Source organism: Felis catus, chromosome A1 (genome assembly GCF_018350175.1).
Source record: "Felis catus isolate Fca126 chromosome A1, F.catus_Fca126_mat1.0, whole genome shotgun sequence".
In the NCBI taxonomy this organism is placed as follows: Eukaryota; Metazoa; Chordata; class Mammalia; order Carnivora; family Felidae; genus Felis; species Felis catus.
The window spans coordinates 6346954-6361624 of record NC_058368.1 but is presented as its reverse complement, the minus strand read 5'-3'; the positions used below and the strand labels follow the sequence as shown (position 1 = coordinate 6361624).

Here is a 14671-nt window from a genome sequence, read left to right as displayed (position 1 = left end):
ATAAAAAGATGAATAACCTTCACTACACCAATAAAAATGGCAACAATTTTTTCCGCTAATTATTATCCAAAATGGGATAATATCACCTCTCTCAAAAATAAAAACCATCATTATAGACATCCTCCAAAGTTTCATTGGGTCAGATCCAGTAACTGCAGACAGCAGATCAATTTGTTTAACTACTTAGAAGTATATTTTGCAACCTCATTCATGCTGCTGGGCTCATGGGAAAGGTTATCAACGCTCTACAATACATTCCACAGATAAATTACGGAGACTCTTCCACAATTTTTCCGGACCAAAATTACCTTGGTCCTGCTCTCTGGCCAAGATCATCCGTGCCCCTTCAGCGCCCACTGCACCGTATCCCATCGGGGCCCGATGCAATCTTAGAATCACTCTCCCGCAGTGCTCCAGAGAACAATCGTTAGGATCTGAAACCCACCGCCAGCTCTGCTGGATGGCAGAATCTCTGACGATCTGTTCGCGTGGTTCTTCCAAAACTCTCAGAGCTCAGGTATGCAACGGGCACCTATTCCGATCAGTCTTCATTAGCGTCCTCCCATTTTCTCAGGCGGGTGTCGTCTCCCACTCGGGATCGAGCACCCCTCCTGCCCAATCCCACGGCACCTTACACTTTCCCACCTACAGCTATACACCACAGTGATCTTTTCACTTGTTTTTCTCAGCGGTTACACCATCAGCCCCTGGAGGAAAGGGCCATCTGATTCATCCTGATACTCTCAGCATCTAGCAATGCCTAGCAGGTGCACACACTGTCTTTCTACCTTGTCTCCTACAATCTATTCTCTACACAACACTGCTGGTGACCCTTTTAAAATCTAAGCCACATGGTATCGTGTCCCTGCTCAAAAACTTGCAATGGCTTTCCATTTGACTCAGAATAAAATCCAAAGTGCCACCACAGTCTACCAGACCCTACCTGATCTGGTCCTTTATTACCTCTGTAACTGCACACGCACACACACACACGCGCGTGCACACACACACACACACACACCCCACTTACTCATACTACCCTCCTACCACCTCAAGGGTCTTTGCACCTGCTGTTCCTCCTCCCATAAGGCTCTTGGCCAAAATAGCTAATGGACTGGCGCACTTGACCTTCATCACGCCTCTGTCAACTGTCACCCCAGAGACACCTTCCCTGACCACTTCCTTGACCACACTATCAAGAATGGCAGTCCCCGATACACTGTCCCCTTGCTCCTGTATTTTTTCTATAGCCATTATCACTACATGTATTTATGCTGTTTCTTTATTATCTTTCCCCCCCACTCGAACGGGATCTCTCTGAGAAAGGGCACTTATCCTCTAGAAGAGGGGTCGGGATTTTTTGCTCTAAAGACTCAGATAGTAAATATTTTGTACTCTGCAGGTTAGACAGTTCCTGTCACAACTACTCACCTCTGCCTTATAGCACAAAAGCAGCCACAGACAGTGTGTAAACGAATGGACAAGCCTCTACTCCAATAAAATTTTCTTTACAAAATCAGGCAAAAGTCCAGATTGGGCCCGAAGGCTACTATTTACCAACCCTCGTTCTGGAACAAGCTTGGCATGCAGTACATTGACTTTGAATTAATCAATCATTTCTCCATTTTTGGTCTCCAAAAAGTCTACCTCTAATTGACAACATAAAATACCAGCACTCCAACCTAATCAGGAAAGAGAACTTCAAACCAGCTTCTATACACCTTTTACCAAAAAATCCATTTGAGGCTCATTATATTCCTGAATGGCTGTTTTGACAGAGATGCAGTGCATTCACTGTTGCCACCAGAAAGCACATGAACCATGCGAGTTTAACCCTCTGCAGAAACGTTGTTATTAAGGTGTGTTTTCCCTTCATCTAAAAAACAGAATATAATCAGCCTCAGAAAAACCACGTCCTATGGGCTGCACACTCCACACTGCGGCTCTCAGTGTAACCAATACGAACCCCAAGTGAGGGTGTGGGGAACGTATTAAGGAAAGGAAACTGGTACGTTTTCTACAGATGGTGAAAACTGCAGCGTAGAGCTGACGATGTTTCCCCCTTTCACCACCAGGATGCTCGGCCAAGTTCCCAGTCTGCAGACTGGTTAGTTATGTCACCAATACCTACGTCCTCTCTTCTCGGGGATTCAGAGTCAGCCTACGGGATTCAGAGTCAGCCGACGTTTTCAGCTTTCAGCACATTAAATGAGGCCGCGTCGGAGTTCAGCCAGGGGGATGAGAAGTGATGTGTGCTGGCCCATAAAACCTCCACGGGACTTGGCTCTCTCCCTGCCCACCAGCTGAACCGAGCAGGAGGAAGTTCCCACTTCCTAATGGAGGCTGAGTCACAGGTGGAAAAAGCTGGCCTACCAGAAGGGCCCCGTGGAAGACGACCCCATGAGGAACACAAACACTAAGCAACAGATGCTTCTGGGGCTGAGTCACTGACGCCTTGCACGAGTAAAATTCTAGCCCTCCACAACTAAAACACCCACCTGGGAGGCTGGGCCCTTGTTCAAAGAATAGGTTTCATTGTTTTCATTCATGATCTTCACATGGTTTTGATTCTCGTTATTTATATTCAGCTTCATCACTATGAGTATTTCCTAGAAGCTAATTTAAATCTTTACGTAATGGGGGACGAGGGACAAGCCTCCACTGTTTGCATTCAATAAAATCATAAGCATCTCAAACAACAAAATCTGAACAAATACATTTGGATAAAACATAAACACTGCAACAAAACCCTATTTGTAACATTCACTTGTACACAGTTGGTCTAAGTTGTATCAGGGTCCAGAACCAGAGGGCATGCTGGGTGAATACTAAAATGCAGGGCAGTATGTTTTATCTCAAATGTAATTTGACAATCATCAGAAACCAAATAGCCTGAGAAATGAAACCACACGTTTCTAAACTCCTGTCTAGCAACAATAACTATAAACATAGCTTAAAACGAAAATTGTTCTAGACCCTGTAATACCTAATGCCTCTATAATTCTATCAAATGATATCATGAGGTTTTGTTGTTACCACGTTTTTTTTTGTTTTGTTTTGTTTTGTTTTTGGACAGGTAGTATGGAATATGCTAGACATGTCAGAAATGGAAGAAGTTTTTAACTAATCTATGCAATACAACGGGCAAACTCAGGTATGAACTTCATTATCACTGATAGGCCTTGCAATCCTCCAATTTTACGATGCTAGCTTTCAAAAAGAAGTAACATTTTAATAATCTTCCTCCCTGGGATATCTCAAAGGACAGTCCACATTTTAGTAAAGCCTTTGGAAACAATGTTGTTTGCAGTGTGTAATTAAAATCTGAAGACAGGTGATTGGGGAATTAAGGGGTCTCTGTGCATTTCTGTTTTTAAATCAAAAACCGGATAATTAACTCTAAAAGATGTACACAAACAGGAGATAAGTACTATGGAAAACCGAGAACCAAGTTATGTTTCAAACGCTATAGGTTTGGTTATAAACAAAATGTGTTTTTCTGTTTCTGTTGAAAATGGGCATGTAACCTATATTGGAAAACTACAATCTTCCCGCCAAAATTAAAATCTTACTTTTCAAGAGATGGAAGGCAAGTGAGTTCCTCTTCCTTGTAAGCTGTGAACAGCCTCTCTCAGAATGATACAAACACAAACATAAGCTGCTCCCTCACTTTCTTGCCACTCTTCTGGTTAATGTCATCCCTCTACTGGACTAGATACTTCACTCCCTGCGTGTTTAGACAGTGTTCCTTCCATGCACCACAGGGAGCAATTTAAATCCATGAACCTCTCCGTAAGTGTTCATTCTAAACTGCACAGAATATGGCCCCGAAAAGAGTTACAAAGTCAAATTCAGAGCCGAACTGTGCCTAGGTAATAACTCTAACACAGGACTACATGACAAAACAAGGGGGGGGGGGGGGGGGGAGTGTCATGCACGTGTTTTGGGGGGCTTAAAACAAAAGTGCAACATGAGTAGAGCAAAATGACTCAGTCCGGACCCTTAAAATTAGAAAGTAGTGATAGCGTTCTGCTTTTCCTATGGTCCTCAATCAAAACCCATGACACGTTCAGTCAATGAAAACATATTTGTTGAGTATCTGCTATGTGCAAGGAAGACACCATTTCTTCCATTTAGCTGATAAAATATGGCCACATGGGTTCTTAGTTCGGTCAATCACATCCATACTTTTATATGCAACACAATTTCGCTGAGCTGCTCGTGTGCACAACATGGATAACAGCACTCCGCGAGAGGAACCACAGCAGCAGGGTAATGACATCTTCAGGATGCACTGGAGCACAGCTTTAAAAATCCAAGATGCGGGCGCCTGGGTGGCTCAGCCGGTTAAGTGTCCACTTCGGCTCAGGTCACGATCTCACAGTCTGTGAGTTCGGGCCCCGCATCGGGCTCTGTGCTGACAGCTCAGAGCCTGGAGCCTGCTTCGCGTTCTGTGTCTCCTTCTCTCTCTGCCCCTCCCCTGCTCACGCTCTGTCTCTCTGTCACTCAAAAATTAATAAACATTACAAAAAAAAATTTAAAGATCCAAGATGGCTTTCAGTGGCTAGTAAAAGGAAGTATTCAAGGACCAAAGATCACAAAGGCTTTGGGCAAATGGCCAGCTGGAGCCAGGAGGCACTGGGTGTTACCACTGGCCAGTAAGGTTATGACCTAAACAACAGTCTGTAAGTGGCCACAGTGTTTAAGAGGTTACTTAACAAAGCTGGAGCACATCTACTAAGAGCCGGCTGTGGATGAGGCACCGTGCCGTCTGGTGCCTGCCCACAAGGAGCTTACAGTGAGTTTGCAAGACAATTTACCTCTGTTTTCCCTCTCCAGGTATTGAGGACTGGTGCTTTGTCCGATTAATGCTGTTATCACCAATAACCAGGACGGTCCACAGTAGGCATTCAATCACGTGAAAAGAACCATAAAGCAAAAACTAAAGAGAAATGTTAATAAAACACTGAAAAAGTTCAAAAATACACAATGCAGCAGAAGACATCTTTAGATCAATACAAGACCACGGCTCCCAGAGGTCGGAGGGCCCCCTAAGAACAGGCCGAAGGGGAAAGTTCCATCCCGGATGCTGAGCCCAGAGCTGAGGCTCAGAAGCTCCTACTAGACCTGAAAGAGGAGAAATCACCCTGGGATATTCAGGATGTTTAAACCACCCCCCCCCCGCAAAAAAAAGAGAGCATCAACAGGAGAAAAGAGAAGAAAAGAGCTAACCTCAAAGAGAAGAGGCACAGATCCAGGGAAGAAGAGCCAGAACAGGGTGGCTCCAAAGATTAAGGCCGAAATCCGAGTATGGAAAAATTATCCGAATCTAGGGACATCTGCTAAGACAGGAGGATAGGCTCTTACACAAAACAAACAAAACTGACCTTGAGGCAAGCAGCACAGCACTGACAGCAGAAAGCGTCCACTCAAAGCAAAACGGGACAGCACTGTCGCGGACCATACGACCTTCACGGGACGCCAGGACCTAGAAAAAGGCACGGCCGTGCCCAGAGCACCCCACCCTGAGAAGGCTCAACCAGTCCTAAGAAAAGCATGTCTCAAACGGAAGAGAAAAAAAAGGCGTTCTTAAAAAAAAAAAAAAAAAAGTTAATAAAAGAAAATAAAGTCAATGTTTAAAAAAAACAACAAAAAACAACTCCCCTTGAACCAGACGTGCCTCCCTAGCGAATGCCCTTCTCTCCTCTCCACAACCAAGGTTTAGAAGCACCGTGTAACCCGACCAGCCTCCCCACCTGAGTACAATTCTTGGTCCGTGGCAGTAAGGCTCCCCTGGGACTCCTCCTGTGAAACCAGTAATGACGTCCCAGAGCGGAAACCAATGGACATTCTGTACCCACTGTCTGTCTGGATCTCTTGCTAGCTAGCACCCTCTCCCCTTGGTTCCTCAACATGCTCAAATCCTTGCACTAAAAAAAAAAAAAAAAAAAAAAGTCCGTCCTTTCCCTGGCCCCCTGGAGCCACCCTTCACCACCACCACGCCCAAGAGCTGTCCCCACACACTGTCCCCACACACTTCCTGGCTCCCGCTGTTATACCCTCTCGCGATCTGGCCATCCCGCTCCTGTCCCCGTTACCGTGTCACCGTGGCCACCTCCTATATCACTAATGACTTCCTGGCTCTCAGCACCCCTCTTTGCTGATGTGCTTTTGGACCACGGCTTCCAGACGCCATTCGTGCCCCCCTCCCCCCACAACTGTCCTTCTCGGTCTCACAGTGAGAGCCTACCCTCTCCTGCGTATCTTTTGAACACAGGAGCTCCCCAGGTCACATTCGACACACTCCTTTTTTCTGTACGTGCTTCTTGAATAACTCCATCCACTCCAACAGCCTCCGTTCACAAATACGGGCAAAGGCAGAGGTTCTGGAACTTTCTCTGTTCACGGCACCCTTAGCGTCTCGGGCCAAAAGAAACGCCTGACTGCTGCATTGTTGGACAAGTTCAAATAACTTAAGCATTCGTGCCCTAACAACTTATTACCTATTTTTAAAAAGCACATTTCAATTGAGAAAAAAAAAATCAGTATTTTTATGTCTGAATAAACCACCAGTATTTACTTACGGTACGCGTGCACCTGTTGGGCACCTCACAATTTCTCAAACCTTGGAGCTGGACTGGTTATCACCTCGTGCATGTCCTACTACACACTGAATCTCACAGGGAACCCAACCACTGAACGCCCAGCCTTACAAACGTTATCAACGAAAAGAGAGTAATGCAACCGATGGTGGAAACCGTAGATTCCTCTGAGCGAGTATTCCCCACAGGGCAGGACAGATGTTATGGACTGCTGAGTTTCCTTCCACAATTCAATATCCTGCAGTCTCCCCGTGAGTTCACTGCATCACATCAGCACACAGTCTGGGAACTGTGGTCTAAGGACTCTCAGATGTCTGTCTCAAGTCCAGACATCCCCCAACAGCCGGATCCCTAACGCAGTCGACTAACCACCGTGTCCCGCGGCCACCTGAAACTTAACGAAGCCAAGTGCACCGGGCATCGTTTCTTCCAAATGGCCGCTGCTCCGTTGAGAAAGGCACCATCATCCACCCGGCTGGCCACCCGGGACTCAGCACTGCCCAGAACTCCCGCCTCTCCTAACTCCCCCATATGTACCCCCACCAACCGACAACCAAGTCCCAGTAATTCTACCTCCTCGACCTTCCCTCCTTCCACCCTTGCTCCCTGCCATCCGTTCTGCAAAGGGCAAATCTGATCATGCCCTTCTGCTTCAGAATTCCGCAACTGTTTCCTTTCGTCCACAGAAGAGTCCAAACCCCTTACGACAGGAATCGCAAGGCCCTATGCCGCACAGCCCCGGGTCGCTTCTCCTGCCCCATTTCTTGCCGCTTCCCTGAGCCCATCCACACCTTGTCACACCACCAGACTAAATTTTTTCAGGTGCTCCAATACACCATGTCCCTGACAGCCTTTACCAAGCCTCTCCTTGACCCAGACTCTGACCAATTCCTTCCCTTGTATTTCTCCCGGAGGCTTTTCTCATCTCTCTGAATAGTCCCTAAGCTTCGGTTTCCAGTCACCCTCTAAGCTCCAGTAGCTGAGCCCTTTCAGAGCGCTTACCATATACCACACTCGTTAACTAAATGTGTGCCCCATCGGTTAAAACTGTCCGATGGGGCACCTGGGTGGCTCAGTCGGTTAAGCAACTGACTTCGGCTCAGGTCATGATCTCACAGCTCGTGGGTTCGAGCCCTGCATCGGGCTCTGTGCCGACAGCTCAGAGCCTGGAGCCTGCTTCGGATTCTGTGTCTCCCACTCTCTCTCTCTCTCGGCCCCTGCTCATGTTCTGTCTCTCTCGCTCTCAAAAATAAACAAACATTAAAAAAAATGTTTTTTGTAAAACTGTCCGAGAACCCGATGACCAGATGCTAAAAGAGGCATCTACCTTGTTTGCCTTTGTATCCCCAGCACGTAGAATAAGCTCTGAAATCCAGCGAATGAATAAAGCAAGCAAACGGACTAGGCCATTCATGTGATGCTCCGCACCCCTCTCTGCTTACTAACTCCCATCACGGCACTGATCACACTGCACTGAAATCGTTGGTCTCGGCAGACTAACAACATCTTGAGAGCTTTTCTCTCTTATTTCTGCGCTCCCGGTATGAAAATCGCGCTAGGCGCTTAGCGGGCATCCACTCACTGGCTTCTGAAGAAAAAAAAAGTTCTCGAAAAAGTTCTGGAAGGCCACACCCCATAGGATCAGGTTTGGTTACCTCTGGAGAAAGACACAGGACAAGGGCACCCAAGAAGAAGAGGAAGAGGGGACTGAGACTTGTTACTCCATGTATCTCCGTAGTGATACTCCATTTAGTTTATAATAACGCCTTATTTACGTATGAATGGCATACTCTATTCCTGTATTACCCACGTAAAAGGCACCATGGGTGAAGCCCCAGCCCTGAGCACCCGTGGACTGCAAGTAGCATCGGGCTCCAAATGCCCCAGGGCAGGTCCCAAGAAAACCTGACCTTGCAGAGGAAAGCAGGCTTCTGAGCAAAAAGGACTGAGGTGAGCATCAACAGTCTGTACGACCATGTGGCGGGCAGGCCCAAGAAGATATAAGGAATGATAACAGCGTAGAAGTGGGAAATATACTCGGCGATTATTTCTCAAAGAAAAGTTCTGGGAACTCTAAATGAAACTCTAGTACTGGCCTCCTAGGACAGATAATTCTTTCTTTTTTTTTTTTTAATTTTTTTAACGTTGATTTATTATTGAGAGACAAAGAGACACAGAGCATGAGCAGGGGAGGGGGACAGAGAGGAAGAGACACAGAATCCGAAGCGGGCTCCAGGCTCTGAGCTGTCAGGACAGAGCCCGACGTGGGGCTCGAGCCCACGAACCGTGAGATCATGGCCTGAGCCGAAGTCAGTTGCCTAACCGACTGAGCCACCCAGGCACCCTGACAGGTAATTCTTTTAATACTTATAAACAGACAACTGTTTTAATGGAACCATTCCAATAACCAAGAAGTGACTTACCACACGCAGGTTACTCTGGGAAGGGTAAAGTAGGTTTACAAAGACACGCTGAGAACACACAGGGGGCTACGATGCCGACACCACCACTTAGTAAAGTGCAGTTTCGCCTTTTCTTTTTTTTCTTCCAGAATTTTTTAAAAACAGAGTAGCACACCATTGGCTATTAGGTCATAAGTTTCAAGGAAACAGATAAAACGCTGCTATAGAGCAACTTCATGTCAGCAACTGGAAACGCAAGAACAATTTTTATGTAGACAGTTCCAGAACAAGCTTCTTTTCACGGTTTTTTTTTCTTTTAATTTTTTTTTTTTAACGTTTATTTATTTTTGAGACAGAGAGAGACAGAGCATGAACAGGGGAGGGGCAGAGAGAGAGGGAGACACAGAATCGGAAACAGGCTCCAGGCTCTAAGCCATCAACCCAGAGCCCGATGCGGGGCTCGAACTCACGGACCGCGAGATCGTGACCTGAGCTGAAGTCGGACGCCCAACCGACTGCACCACCCAGGTGCCCCTCTTTCCACGGTTTTAAGACAACAGTGAATACAGGTCAAACCGCAAATGTCTGATGAAGTCAAGCAAACTTCCCAACCTAGTGAGTTTTAAACATCCGAAAGGGCACAACTTTTGTGAATATAAATTAAGATCTTCAAAAATGAAGAAAAATGAGCGCTATGTGGAGGCTGTTAGAAAGGAGACCAGATACACAATAAGAACTGCCTATGGGAAAGGTCAAACCCAGCTTTCCTTTGTTTAACCTCTCTAGTAGATAAAAGAACTAGCTTTAAAGAATCACTGCATTGTTTCACTGCTAGAAAAGGAAAGTTGAGTAAAGCATACACAGAAAAGCGACCAAGGTTCAACAGAATTTGCCCTAGAGGCGACAGAAAAATGAGTCCATTATAACACTTTGAACTTAGTTTTGATAGAGACGCAGGCTTTTTAAGTTTTAGACAAACCGATTTTTTTAAATGAGGCTAGCCCCTCCCCTCAAGAAAAACCAAAAATGTGGATTCTGAATCTTAAAATTTCGTGCCCCGGTATGCATTTGATTTGGAGAAGCAGGCACAAAGCAAAAACTGACCTTTGAATGTTCGGTCTTTTAAAAACTGAGAAATTACTGCTGGTAGTTAAGTACGATTTCATCTGACCCCCAAATGAGAAAGAATTCCTAATACGCCCGACGGCGGCTGAGAAAAATGAGATGTTCCCATTCATCCCTAAGCCCATCGCTTAGCTTCTTAATAATTAAGAACTCTGCTCTCCGCCACGGAACTATCCCTTGCAGGGAGGCTGAAGCAAGAAGAAATCGCCATTGCCCGTAAGTACCACGGACGGAGAGGGGAAGGTTTTCCACGCGCTGGAGCTCCGGCGCGGAGGACGGCGAGAGCCAGGCGCCGCGGCCCCCGCCCGCCGCGCAGGCAAAGTCTCCCGGGGACGATCCATGCCCGCGAAGCGGCTCCCGGGCGCTCAGCCCTCTCCCCTTGCCCTGCAGCGCGCCCCCTCGCCGGCTGCCCGACCCCCCTGCCCTGCGCTCGGGGAGCCGAGCCTGGCTGCGGAGGCCGGGAGCCCCGCGGGCCTGCAGACCCGGGGGAGGGGGCACCCGGCGCAGAGGCGCGGGGAGGGCGAAGCCGGGGGTGGAGGGCCCGACCCGGGGCGGCAGGCACGCGGGGACTGGGCCACATGCCGGCAGGGCGCGCAGAGCCACGGGATGTGAAGGTCCCGGACGCCGGGCAGCCCCGAGCATCGTGCGTGGGGCGCGAGCGGAGGCCCGGGCGCCACCTGCGGCCGGGATGGCGGGCGCCTGCCCCGCAGCCCGGGAAGCGCGCACCGAGCAGCGCCGGGGCCGAGGGCCGAGGGACCGCGCGGGGGAGAGCGGCCGCCGGGCCGCGCCGCGACGGCGGGAAGCCCGGGCCGGCACGGGAGCCGGCGCGGAGGATGCGGCTGGGCTGCAGGGCAAGGCGCGGGGCGGCGCCGCGGCCCGCAGTGGGCCCCGCCGGCCGCCCGAGAGCGCCCGGCGCGATGCAGCAACTTCACTTGGCCACCGGGCTGCGGGGACCCGGCCCGCGCCCGCCCCTCCCCCGGGGCAGCCCCTCGGCCCGGAGCCGCGCAGCGAAGGGGCCAGGACCGGGGAGTCCGGCCGGCCGCAGCCCGCACTCACCGGTCCGCGGCTCCGCCGCCGGCGCCGGGGCTGCGCTCCGAGCTCCATGGTCCCGCCGCGCCGCGGCCGCCCGGCGCCCCCGCCCCGCACCACACCGCACGCAGCGGCGCCAGCGACGCCGCCTCCGGCCCGGCCACGGCCGCGGCCACGCCCCCCCTCGGCCGGGGGCCCGGCCGGAGCGAGAGGGGGGCTCAGCGCCGGCTCCACCAACCGGAGGCCTCTCGCCGAGCCGCTTCACCAGGATTGGCGAGCGCCTCAGCCAATGGGGAAATGGAAGGAGCGCGGAGCGTCGGCGCCGAGGGGCGGGGGATTGCGGAGGAGGTGGCTCTCACGATCAGTCCTCCGCCCGCGGCTCCGGATGAGGATTTGGCCGGAGTCGGCCCCGGAGTGGGGAGGTGGGGTTACTTTCGGCTGAGTTTATCATCAGGGGCCCTTCCATCGCCTCTGCTACCGATGGACCCACTGCAGTCCCTTTGAGTTTCCACCCGTACCCTAACCTTACCCGGGTTTTGAGGGCCCCTGCGAACAAGTCCCATCTACCTGTAGGTAGTCAGACGTCCTACAGGGTTAAGTTCAGGCAACCTTGAGAGGATTATAGCCATTGTCATCTATTGGTTCCATGCCCTTCTCCAATCCGTTAACATTCTGCCTAGTCTCCTATCCTTCTACAGATTCTTCCCTTTTGATTCACCCTATCTCCAGTCGCCCTCCAGCCCAGATGTGAGACAATCCACAGTGCCCATTAAAGATCTGATAACCCTGAAACTAAGCCCCGTGGCAATGAAGCACAGCCAGGCGTAAACTTGATGACTTGACTTGATGACTCGGGCGTAAACTCAAGAATGGAAGAGGAAAGGAAGAGAAGAAAAAAGAAAAGCCAAGTATGTCCTCGTGCCCCCAAGTCCTGAAGAAAAGGGGTTTAAAAACTTTAGGTAGAGATGTCATCTGTATTTTAGTTGCAAGCCTTTATTCTTCTATCGCTGAAATTGAAAAACTTGAGAAAAAAAATTTCAAATCCCAGGAAAGAGGCCCAAGAAAAACTAATTCAGATTGCCTTGCTCTTGTCTGTACAGACGTGTGATAACTACCCACCTTTGTTCCAGCTAGTAACTGGCAACCGCAAGCTAGGAAAAATGAATAGCAGTCGCTAACTGTATTAGCGAAATTTGCACCACCAGAAACGCGTAAGAAAAAGCATGGGCCCCTCTTGGGGTGAAATCCATTAACCTACCAAAGGAAGGGTCTATTTTGAGATAACATACACTCAGTTTCCATTTCGCGTCAACATGAAATATACTGGCAATTAATAAGGTAAATAGAATTTTAGTGAATTATTTACAGTCCTCTGTATTTGAAATATTGGTACTAGTGTGATAAATTTCCTCTGAATTCAAAGCTGAATTGGTATACAAATTAAAATGACTTTTCTTCATTTTGTCTTCACTTACCCAGGCACTAGCTTTCCTGTCCATATTTAGGTCATTGATTTAATACGCAAAAACGTGAAGCTATAGGACACCCAAAGTGTGTTTTCAGAGTTGACAATCACATTCCCCTTTCCTCTCTTCTTCAGTGACCTCACCTTATGGGAGCTGCTGCTATACCTTGTTGATACCCACTATGAGCCCTTCATCTTACCGTCCTGATGCGCTCAGGATTATTTCATGTAGGTCGCTCTTATCTCTAATCAGATGGTAAGTTCCATGCGGGTAACCTCATTATTTCATTCTCTCGTTTCCTCTCCCCGTGATGCCCAGCACAGTGCTGAACATGTCGTAAATATAATCATGCCCATAACATACAGAAATTTTTTCAAATGTAGTACTTCTGCGAACCAGGCCTTTAAATAAACATTGCTTAGAATAGTCTTGTCAGGGAGACAGCGTGTCACCCTGAACGGTGCTTGAAAAATGTCGCCATAGCGGGGAATGCATTGGTTGCCTGTAACAGAAACTTGACTAAAATGCTTACCAAATGGGGGTGCTTCTCATCACAAACCAGGACGTCTAGGGACGGTCCTGGCTTCTGCAACACCTCCATGGTGTCATTATACCCCAGATTCCGTCTATCCATTGGCTCTACTCGTCAAGTGACTTTGTCTTCCTCCTCACAAGATGATCTCTCCCTTTCTGGGCACTGTGTCACGTTCTGGGAAATGGTAGGGGTACAGGTAAGGACAAAAGATCGAAGTGGTGCATGCCGACTGAGTCTTCCTTTCTAACAGTCCTTCTGGGAAGCCCCAACCAGCACTCTCTGTTTTTGTTTCTTGTGGGCCAGACCTGTGTCACACTGACCACCTCTCAAAGGAGTCTGAAAGACTAAATATTTCAGGCCAGGGACCTTGTCTGCCACGATGTCAGGATTCTGTTAGTAAAGGAGAAGGGAAATGCAGTTTCTGGCATGGTTGTGGAATAAGTGAACACATGATTGGACCCACCCCCTATTCATGAGATGACCCACTTTAAAAAAAAAAAAAAAAAAGGGGGCGCCTGGGTGGCGCAGTCGGTTAAGCGTCCGACTTCAGCCAGGTCACGATCTCGCGGTCCGGGAGTTCGAGCCCCGCGTCAGGCTCTGGGCTGATGGCTCAGAGCCTGGAGCCTGTTTCCGATTCTGTGTCTCCCTCTCTCTCTGCCCCTCCCCCGTTTATGCTCTGTCTCTCTCTGTCCCAAAAATAAATAAGCGTTGAAAAAAAAAATTAAAAAAAAAAAAAGTCATTCAAATCTCAAGAAAACAAACAACCCAGTTTAAAAATGAGCAAGGGTGAGCACAGGGTGTTGTATGGAAGCCAATTTGACAATAAGTTATATTATAAATAAATAAACAAACAAATAAATAAATAAATAGAAATGAGCAATGGGCACCTGGGTGGCTCATTCAGTTAAGCGTCTCACTCCTGATTCCGGCTCAGGTCACGATCTCATAGTTCGTGAGTTCGAGCCCCGCATCGGTCTTCATCATCACCAAACACTGGAAGCAACCAAGTCCTTCAGTAGGTGAGTGGATGAACAAACCGGTCATCCAGACAGGAGGATGTGATTCGGTGATAAAAAGAATGAGTAATCGGGCCATGAAAAGACATGGGGAACCTTACATGTATGTTACTAAGCAAAAGAAGCGTATCTAAAAAGGCTACGTTCTGTACGATTCCAACGAGGAGATTCTGGAAAAGGCACAACTATGAAAACTAAAAAGATCAGTGGTTGCCAGGGGCTGGGGGCGGGAGGGGTGAGTCGGCAGAGCACAGAGCATTTTTAGGGCAAGGAAACTATTCTGTACGATACATAACGGTAAGTACCTGTCATTATGTATTTGTCAAAATCCACAGAATGCAAAACCCAGAAGTGAAACTTAAGGTGAACTATGGACTTTAGTTAATAAAAAATGTGTTAATATTAGTCCATTAATTATAACTGCACAAGATGTTAATAACAGGAGAAACTGTGTGAGGTGTTCATAATAGGACAAACTGTGTGAGGGGTGGAGGGG

General features: G+C 48.5%; 1 protein-coding gene across 3 annotated transcripts in view; it reads right to left on the bottom strand.

Moving 5' to 3' along the window:
* Positions 1-11308, bottom strand: part of WASF3 (WASP family member 3) — a 136381-nt gene extending 125073 nt beyond the window's left edge. For 2 of the 3 annotated variants that reach the window (XM_023250152.2, XM_023250184.2), the window contains exon 1: positions 11186-11307. The gene's annotated coding sequence lies outside the window, so the exon portion shown is untranslated. Of the gene's footprint in view, positions 1-11185 lie in introns of all 3 variants that reach the window. The other variant, XM_023250199.2, reaches the window with a different exon arrangement.
* Positions 11309-14671: the final 3363 nt, after the last annotated feature.